This window comes from Protopterus annectens, chromosome 6.part1 (assembly GCF_019279795.1).
Source record: "Protopterus annectens isolate FY-2018-M chromosome 6.part1, PAN1.0, whole genome shotgun sequence".
Lineage (NCBI taxonomy): Eukaryota > Metazoa > Chordata > Ceratodontiformes > Protopteridae > Protopterus > Protopterus annectens.
In genome coordinates, this window is record NC_056738.1 from 255,685,256 (window position 1) to 255,694,372 (window position 9,117).

Below are 9,117 nucleotides of genomic sequence, written 5' to 3' on the forward strand. Positions count from 1 at the left end.
ATACATATTTTTTCCTTCCCCCCCCCCCTTTTTATCTTCTTTCCCTCCCTCCTCCCCTCTTCTTCTTTCCCTCCCCTTCCCTTCTTACTTTCCTTTCCCTCTCTCTCCCGCCCCCTTTCCCTCGCCCCAACAACCCTCAAACCAAGCCCTTCAACCCTTTCCCTCCTTCCTTCCCTTCTTTCCCTTTTCCTCTTCTTTTCTTTCCACTTTTCTTCACTTTTGCTTTTTCTTATTATTCATCTTTCTTTTACTCATCTTGATAGTTAGCATTCCTAGTAGATTGTACAGTGTGATGTTATTTGCTTTCTAGTAAGAATGCCATACAATTTAATCAAATACTTAGGGCTTCAAGAATCTTCACTTAATAGTTTTAATAATTTCTGATTAGATTGGATTCCTGTTTTTTATATATATTTTTATATGGTATGCTTATACTATATATAAATTTGTGCATGATGTCAAGTCGGTATACTGCTGTTCTTAGCAACAAGAGTTACCTCTATTTCTAATTTGCATAATTAATTGGGCCTTTGCCGCCAATTTGGCTTATTAAGTAGGGTGTGTTTGTGTATATATACTGATGCATTTTTTAAAACTATCATAACCTGAAGAAGCGCACTTGTTAGTGCGTGAAAGCGCTTGTTTTTATTGAAATAAAACAGTTTTTTATCATCATCGTGGTGGTTCCAGTAATTTGTTGGAATAAACAGTCAGACATGTGTAAGGAATAGCTTGGACATAGGAAAAGGTGCCATCCTACCAATGAGTACAACAGGCTGGCAAAATCTGGAAGGCAGCTGTATAATCTGAATGTGTATGTGACACAGTCAAATGGGTAGTACCTGGATACACCAACCAAGTAATGAAAGTGAAGTATGGGCGTGTACCTATGTGCGTGAGGTAGAGCATGTGGAAAGCATACATGGCAGGGTAGTCCACACAACCATAAAGGTACCCGACATATGTAGGGTAGTCAATATGTAACTCTGGCCGTGTCATGGGCCAACAACCAAAGTAGTGCTCTATGGCGTGTGAGGAATTTGCGTGTGAGGGGTGGGTGTTTAATGGTAAATTCTTCAAAGGCGATACTTTGTCATATGCAGAAAAGGTGAACCGGAGGTGTATGAGGGGGCAGTGGGTGAAGTGGAAAGAAACACAACCACATGTAGAAACAGCTGCAAGACAAGCAGATAGGCCATAGTATTAAACACAATCCCACAAACATATGAATATGGAAATATGCAAGACAAATGTATAGATATGTCACCATCACATACCCACAGATTGGTCCTGATGGAACTGGCCATAACAAATGCAACACACCTGGATGCATAATGGCCTACCCAGCATACCCTCCAAAACACACAACCTGCCACCATACCAGAACGTCCAACAAATCCAGCCGTACTTGGTCCACTGGTTTGTTGCAGAAACAGCTACACACAGTGACCCCTATGCATATGTAGTAGGTATTGTCACCCTAGGCAGTGTCAGGATTGCAAACCATGTATCCCCTGCATGTAAAACCCCCTGCACATTTTCGTGAAGCCACAAAAATCTTTGTTATCTAACTTGTTTTGGTCTAGTCTAATTTTTGGGATATCCCTCATGGGATGACCAACTTGTGTAAATAGTAGAATGGGTATGATGACATGATGTCCAATCCAGTAGATATCTGGACACAAGTCAGAACATGCAGTGGAGGTCCATGACACTGTCCAGCCCTAAGTGGGCATGCATAACCTACCACCCAGGATAAAATACCTTCCCATGACGCACGTGTCCAGACACGAATAGGAGGGAGAATATAATGCACACATTTGCAAAGTGGAAAATGGCATGAGGGTGAGGAAGACACTGACGTAAACAGGTCAACCCTGATCAAGTGTGAGGGACACTGACTGTGTGCAGTCATGACCGACCATACCTGTCAACCTGTGTGAGCAAGATATCTGGACAGAGCTGTGAATATAAGTGACAAAGGTCCAAAAACAGGGACAATCTGTAAAGATAGCTCTTAGAAACATAGACATTTGATAGAATAACAGTTTGCACATTGGCATTAATGTCTGGAGTATGAAGTCTGAAACCCAACTGTCTGTCAGCACGTTCCAACTGCAGTCTTTAATGCTGAGCTACTGCTGTGCCAGAACACAACAGCGTATTACAGAGGTCTGTGCCATACCAATCAACTGTCCCAATATTCGCAGAATGACTAGGGTCACCACCTGTCCCACTTTGCGAGTAACAGTTCCTCTGTAGGCAGTTGTGTCCTGTGAAAAAAATCAAGACATAGCAAATGTCCTGAGAGTTTAGGACAAAGTTATTTCCTAATTTTCTTTAATAGTCGCATAAAACAGTTATATATGAAACTTCTATATGTTATGTGAAGTAGCATAAGCAATTCAAATGTTACAAGAATAAGCTATTAAATGTACATAAAAGGTTAAAGTTCTGTACTATGCACGGCTGTAGGTATGTTTTGTCTTGGAAAATCTGACATCTCTACAGAACATGTCCCACTTTGGGCATTTGAAAAGGTGGCAACTCTAAGAATGACCACAGGTTCGCCCCATAGTATTGGTGTGTGCCTCCGACAATCTGCACCAGTGTGGTAAATAGCTGAGGATTGACGTCACTAAATAGAGACATATCCTGAGTTTAAGACTCCACAACCTGCAGAAAAGTCATGCTAATACAAAACCTAGTATTCTATCAACGTTCTAAGCTTGTAAGAGCAATCGTTAAAATGTGTCCCTAATTGTCCCCCCATTGTGTAGGTTTTGCGCAGGTTTGGTGCTCTAAGAGGTTGAGAGGTATAGTCCGTACATATTTACAGTAACAATCCTTCACACTTATGTAATGTACAACTGCATACCTGTAGTCACTTCATGTCCAAAATAATAATCCCCGTATGACTGTATACAGGTAATAGTCAAATGTGAATGGGAACACCCCTCACCGTGGGGTATGGACTGTAACAACCCCACCCATAATATGTAATGCCAACAGAATAAGCTGCTGACAGATGCCCAAACACCTGTGTCTATAAACACAGGTAAAACTTCAAAATAGGGAGATAATCCCTGTCCATATGCTTCGTCTGACATTTGAATCTGGCCAAGGAAGTTCCGTTCACCAGATGGACAAGTCCAAACCCAGATCACTACATGAACACTCTGACAATCAAAGACCTGTATGTGGCTGGACTATATGCCTTGGTGTTCTGCATATCCTCGGAGTGATTAACAATGCAGCTGGAGTCCACAGCAGTAGGCAATAGGGAATGTGTAATATGTAGTACCGCCTTTTTCTCAGCAGGAGAATGGATGCCTGTGTTGTAGGTGAAGCGGTAAGGCGTATGTTGATGTAGCTAAGTACTATGGGTATGCATATCAATGAGGGAGAACACCAATAGAATAGTGGTTCTGTCATCCGGCCAACGTGAATGCAGTCCCGGTTGACCTATGACCACTGCACATATAACTTGAAAGTGTAATGAATGCGTTCATGCTGTAAGGTGTAAAGGTGAACGTGTGTTTCGCAGCAGTCCATAAACTGGAATACAGATATGTAACTGTTACGATCAGAATTATGAAAGTTCACGTAAGCACAATTAGCTGTGAAACATATGTAACCCACAATAAGGATATGCAAGTGTGCCTGCGCATGTGTAATCTGCTCACAGAATAGAAAATGAATGGTGTTTTCCCCACGTTCTATGTACATGGTGTATACCTGTTAACCCCATAAAGTACGAAACCGGACAAAGCCATGACAACTGGCACAAATAGGGACAATCCCCAGATACTGCCCTAACAAACATAGAAAGTGGATAGAATAACAGGTGTGTCACTAGCATGGATTCTCTGAAGGGTATGAAGTCGTAACCTGAAATGTTTGTCATTATTTACTAACATCAGTCTTTAATGATATGCCACTAACTTGCCAGATAGACACAAGGTTATGAGAAACGGACCAAAGATTAGAGGCAAACAGCTGTACATGCAGTGGAAATCTGTACAGTTGAAAGGTATGATATGGAGATATATATACACATATATCCACAGACATAAACCAAAGCAAATTATGAGATGAGGAATGTACAGACATTTGTATATATGTACATATATATATATATCTATACACACACGATACATGAATAGATATATACACAACAAACATATGTCCCTGTACATATAACACATGTACATAAATAGGTCGTGGTATAGCTATTATGGATAGACAGATAGACATGCATGAAAGGAGAATACACTGATGCTTTCCAAACCATTGCCCGGAAAATACCAGTGTGACAGGGCCTACAAGTTCTACACGTTAAACATGAATATAGGTGTCCTTTGCAGGACCCCAAATATTGATCCTGTATGAAGTGCGAACCATCATTGATGCAAAAGAAGTCACAAGTGCAACTACGATATAGGTGTACATGCACCAGTAGCAGGTGCAAGGGTAATAACACATGGGTCGATAGAATGTATGACGTACGACCTGCTACCCGCAGAGTGGGGAGTGCTTGGAAGTATCCTCACACTTTATCGCTCACATTAAACATGTCTAATGGGTACTGTGGAGGGGTGTCAAGTATGGGAATCATGGGTATGCAGAAATGGGCCAAGGTGTTGGTTGGCACAGATCTATTAGGTACGCCCCATGGGAGTGATCAATATACCTATGTGGGTATATTACATGCCTATATTCTCCAAAAAGGTGCAACCCATCTACTGGATACTGTGTAAACCATTGGGGGAAGATGTAGGGACCTATATCAGTGTCATGTAGGCGATTATCATGGATGGACATGCGTACGACCAAGATGGTAACCATACCTGCCAAAATGTCAGAATAAGACAGCTGGACTAAGGCATAGTACACGAAAGACAAATAGGGACTATATTAAATATACCCCAGACAAAGTCAGAATGTTGATAGAATAATTGCGTAGTCAGGAATACAAATGTTATGAGAGTTAGTAATCATGAAATAGAAATGTCAGTCATGATTACCTAACCACACAGTCCGTCATGCCTTGCCAGCAATCTACCAGAAAGGCACATTATCATGACAAATGTAACAGAATCATAGGTCAAACCTCGGGGCATATACCCATAATGTGTACAGGTGAGAGGTAAGAAGATAACCCGTCCTAATTAAATGTACAGAGCTAGTGATACTAGGTGGACAGGTGAGAAGAAAGACATCAGGTCAAATGACAAAAGATGTACAAGTCAAAAGCATGTATTTCCACAAATGTGAATGACAACGTATGCCCTGTGAAAGTCAATGTGGAAGGTTAATAGACTCAAAAGACATGTGTCCCTCAGGGTGTCATGCAGTGTCACCTATACAGTGTCCAGTCCCCCATACTCGTACGTGAGCACTGCCACTGATGGAAAGCGCAAATACCGGCGTACACATAAGGTACATGATAGAATAATTAGTGTGGATAAGCATCTGTTGGCCTGTGTGAGGAATATAACCCTCTGGGTGGGTGTGTCCTGCAATAGGAATGTAATGGCAACTGGCTTGTGATGGCGCCATGTATTGTCTGTATTGGTGTAAGAAAATTGATTTCCAGTATCAGAAACATACCTCGCAACTGTACGAATGTGCAGATGTATGCCTCATATGTGTGGTGTGTTCCACTTATAATCTGAACCTGTCTGTCAAATAACTGAGAACTGATGTAATTAAATAATGATAAACATATGAGTTTAAGACCCCAAATCCCTCAGAAAGGTCATACTAATGCAAAACCTATAATACTGTCAACTATCTACGTTTGTAAGAGCAATATGTAGAATCTTCCCCTATTTGTCCCCCCATCATGTTAGGCTTTGTACAGATGTTTTGCTCTAGAAGGTTGATAGGTATAATCAGGAACAGATACATGTCTGAGGAAACAGCATTATCGACCGCAAGATAACTCAGAAGGTATGAAAAGCGCTGCAGTAGGAAGTTCAGTATTGGCTGCAGATATGTGCTGACATGTCAAATGACAAAGCAGTCACCTTTACCAATAATGACAGTGGGACATACCCATAGCCATGCATATACCACAAAAAGACATAGCACACAGCAAAGCCTAGGCCATGATACATGAAGCCTCTGGCGTGTATGGATTGAGTGAGAGTACAGCAAGGAAAGATGACTGCCAGGCTATTCAGCAAACACCTGTAGGGGAGTGCAAGACTGCCCGTAACATGAACATTGCACGGACAATGTTGGGATTTGCAACATACCCCATTTGTATGTGTAAGCTATGCAAATGATGTAATTATGTGATACATGAAACAGTAAGCTGTCCGTGCAAGAGCAGAGTTATGTGCAGAAATGTACCCGGATGTTATGTGACTAACGTTTTGCACGTTGCTAAACAGAGCAATGACAGCTGCAAATACAGTATGAATACAGTCGAAGAAGCATGCCAATGTCCAAGTCCAAGGCCAGTGGCGGCTTTGTCCATTGGATATCAATAAACCAGTAGTTGTCCTCCCCCGATCCCTGGTGTGGAAGCGTAGCGCAGCGCCACGAGAATGCGCTGTGCTTCAAAACAAGACATATGTATAATATACATACAAAATGTAGGTTTAGTTAGATGTTAGTACTCCATGCAGATGAATGGCAAGCTGGAGACAACATGGCTACTGCGTACTGGTTCTTATGTGTGGAAGCGCTCTCTCAGAGATGTAACAAAGCATTTGTAGGCAATGTGAGACAAGTGAGGCTGAGGATAGTGAATCACAACATGTCATGCCATATGGGCCAAGCCTCTACAGTGTAGTGTAGGTTAAGGGATTATTAGAGTAGAAGATAGGTGACAACATGAGTGTGTATGTATAAAACTCTGTAACCTCACTGGAGCAGTGTCACATGTGTGCTGTCAGTACTCAGTGGAAGAGGCGTGTCATGAGCTATCCTAGGGCATGTCTGGTGACTGACGGTGTACACCATGGATACCACCGATGTGACCTGCAAACCTGCCCACAGTGTGTCTGTGCCCTTGCGCACCAGTAAGCCTGAGTAAGCATGTGTGCGCATGTATTAGCCCATGTGCACGTGTGGAGTGTGGAGTGTGGAAGAACGAGTAAGCTAGTGTACGAATGGTGAAGCCCGTGTAATGTCATGTATGTGTTTGTAAGCATGTATACATGTGTACTACATACATCACACACGTACTGCACACACAGACATACATGCTGCCAATACTACACACATCAGTGAAATGGCACATGGATGGAGAATACATCATCAGAAGTAACAGTGCTGTAAACTATGCTACAGTGATGGTCATAGCTGCAATGCATCATGCCTGCTGATATACACCTGGAAGCAACACACCATTTGTTAACAGCATGCTAACATCAATACAGTGGAATAAAGCCACTGTGTGCAGCAGCACCATGTTAGTCAGATCCTGCATCAATGTTACACATCACAGATGGTGGCACAGCTGACATCATATGCACAGGGTGTGGTGTTAACATATCCAGAGCTGTCATTGAGCCATCCACTGTACACGTAGGTGTGTGTGTGAGGGACAATGGTTATTGCATGGCCCAATGGTGGTGCAATGGGTGTGTGTATGTGATAGCCATAGCTGTTTGTGGTAAGTGTGTATTTCTGCATATACACAGGTACAGCATGTGTCAGCCATATACAGGAGGTTGTGGGACAGTCACAGACCATACCTGCCAGGCTGTAGAGATCCCCATTACTGGCCATGGACACCCCTCCATGCATCCAACACAACCCAGTCCTGCACCTGTCAATTTCTACACATATAGTCCTGGGATCTGTACCACAACCTGTGGATAAACGTGAGTCTGTAATGTTAACCTGAGGTGCATAGAATTGTCTGTTACTACAGATGGATATGAGCCATACTCACACTCCAATGTAATAACCACTGCTGACTGTTGCCGAAATCTGCATACAACCATTCAAAGGTGCTGTACTAACATTGTTTCCAATGCCCGTTTAATAACCAGCAACACAATAAACGGTCACTACACATGTATAACCCACGATCACTACAGCACACAGTATGTGCACTATCACAGAGCCATAGCAGATGTACATACATCCAAGGTGCTCACGTACAGATAATGCAGCACATTCAAGAGTGATAATCCCAACATACATATCTATATACAATATACATTATATATATATATATATATATATATATATATATATATATATATATATATATATATATAGATATTTACATACATATATATATATATATATATATATATATATATATATATATATATATATGTAGATACATACACACACACACAGACACACGTGGCAGGGTTGGGAGCAGAACACAAACGTAAGCACTGTACCACACGACAGCATTACGCAGTTACAGAACGCGCTGCCATGATCAGTGGATCACATGATTCACACAGACACACGTTTAGCCTGCAGACAGCAGCATCAAAGGCAAAGACGCTGCATGGATGTTATGGAGAGTGAATACTGTAAAAGCAATGTACTGTTATCATGCAGCTGGAAACACGCACACACACACACACACACACACACACACACACACACTTGGCAGGGCTGGGAGTCGAACATACACCTAACTATCCAAACACACTACAGCATGACGCATTTACAGAACGTGCTACCGAGATTACTAAGCACAGCAGTCCCAGAGGCAGACATCTAGGTGCATGTCATCATCCGCAAAGGCAAAGATGTCGGTAGGAAACTGCTATGGTGTGAGGCATCTAAAAGCAAAACTGTGCCCCCAGGCGGATGGGAACATGCGCGCAAACACACACACACACACACACACACACACTTGGCAGGGTTGGGAGTTGAACATACACCTAAATACCCTAGCACACTACAGCATGATGCATTTACAGAATGCGCTACCAAGATTACTAAGCACAGCAGTCCCAGAGTCAGACATCTAGGTGCGTGTCATCATCCGCAAAGGCAAAGACGTCGGTAGGAATATGCTGTGGTGTGAGGCATCTAAAAGCAAGACTGAGTCCCCAGGCGGATGGGAGCATGCACGCAAACACACACACACACACACACACACACACACACACACACACACACACACAC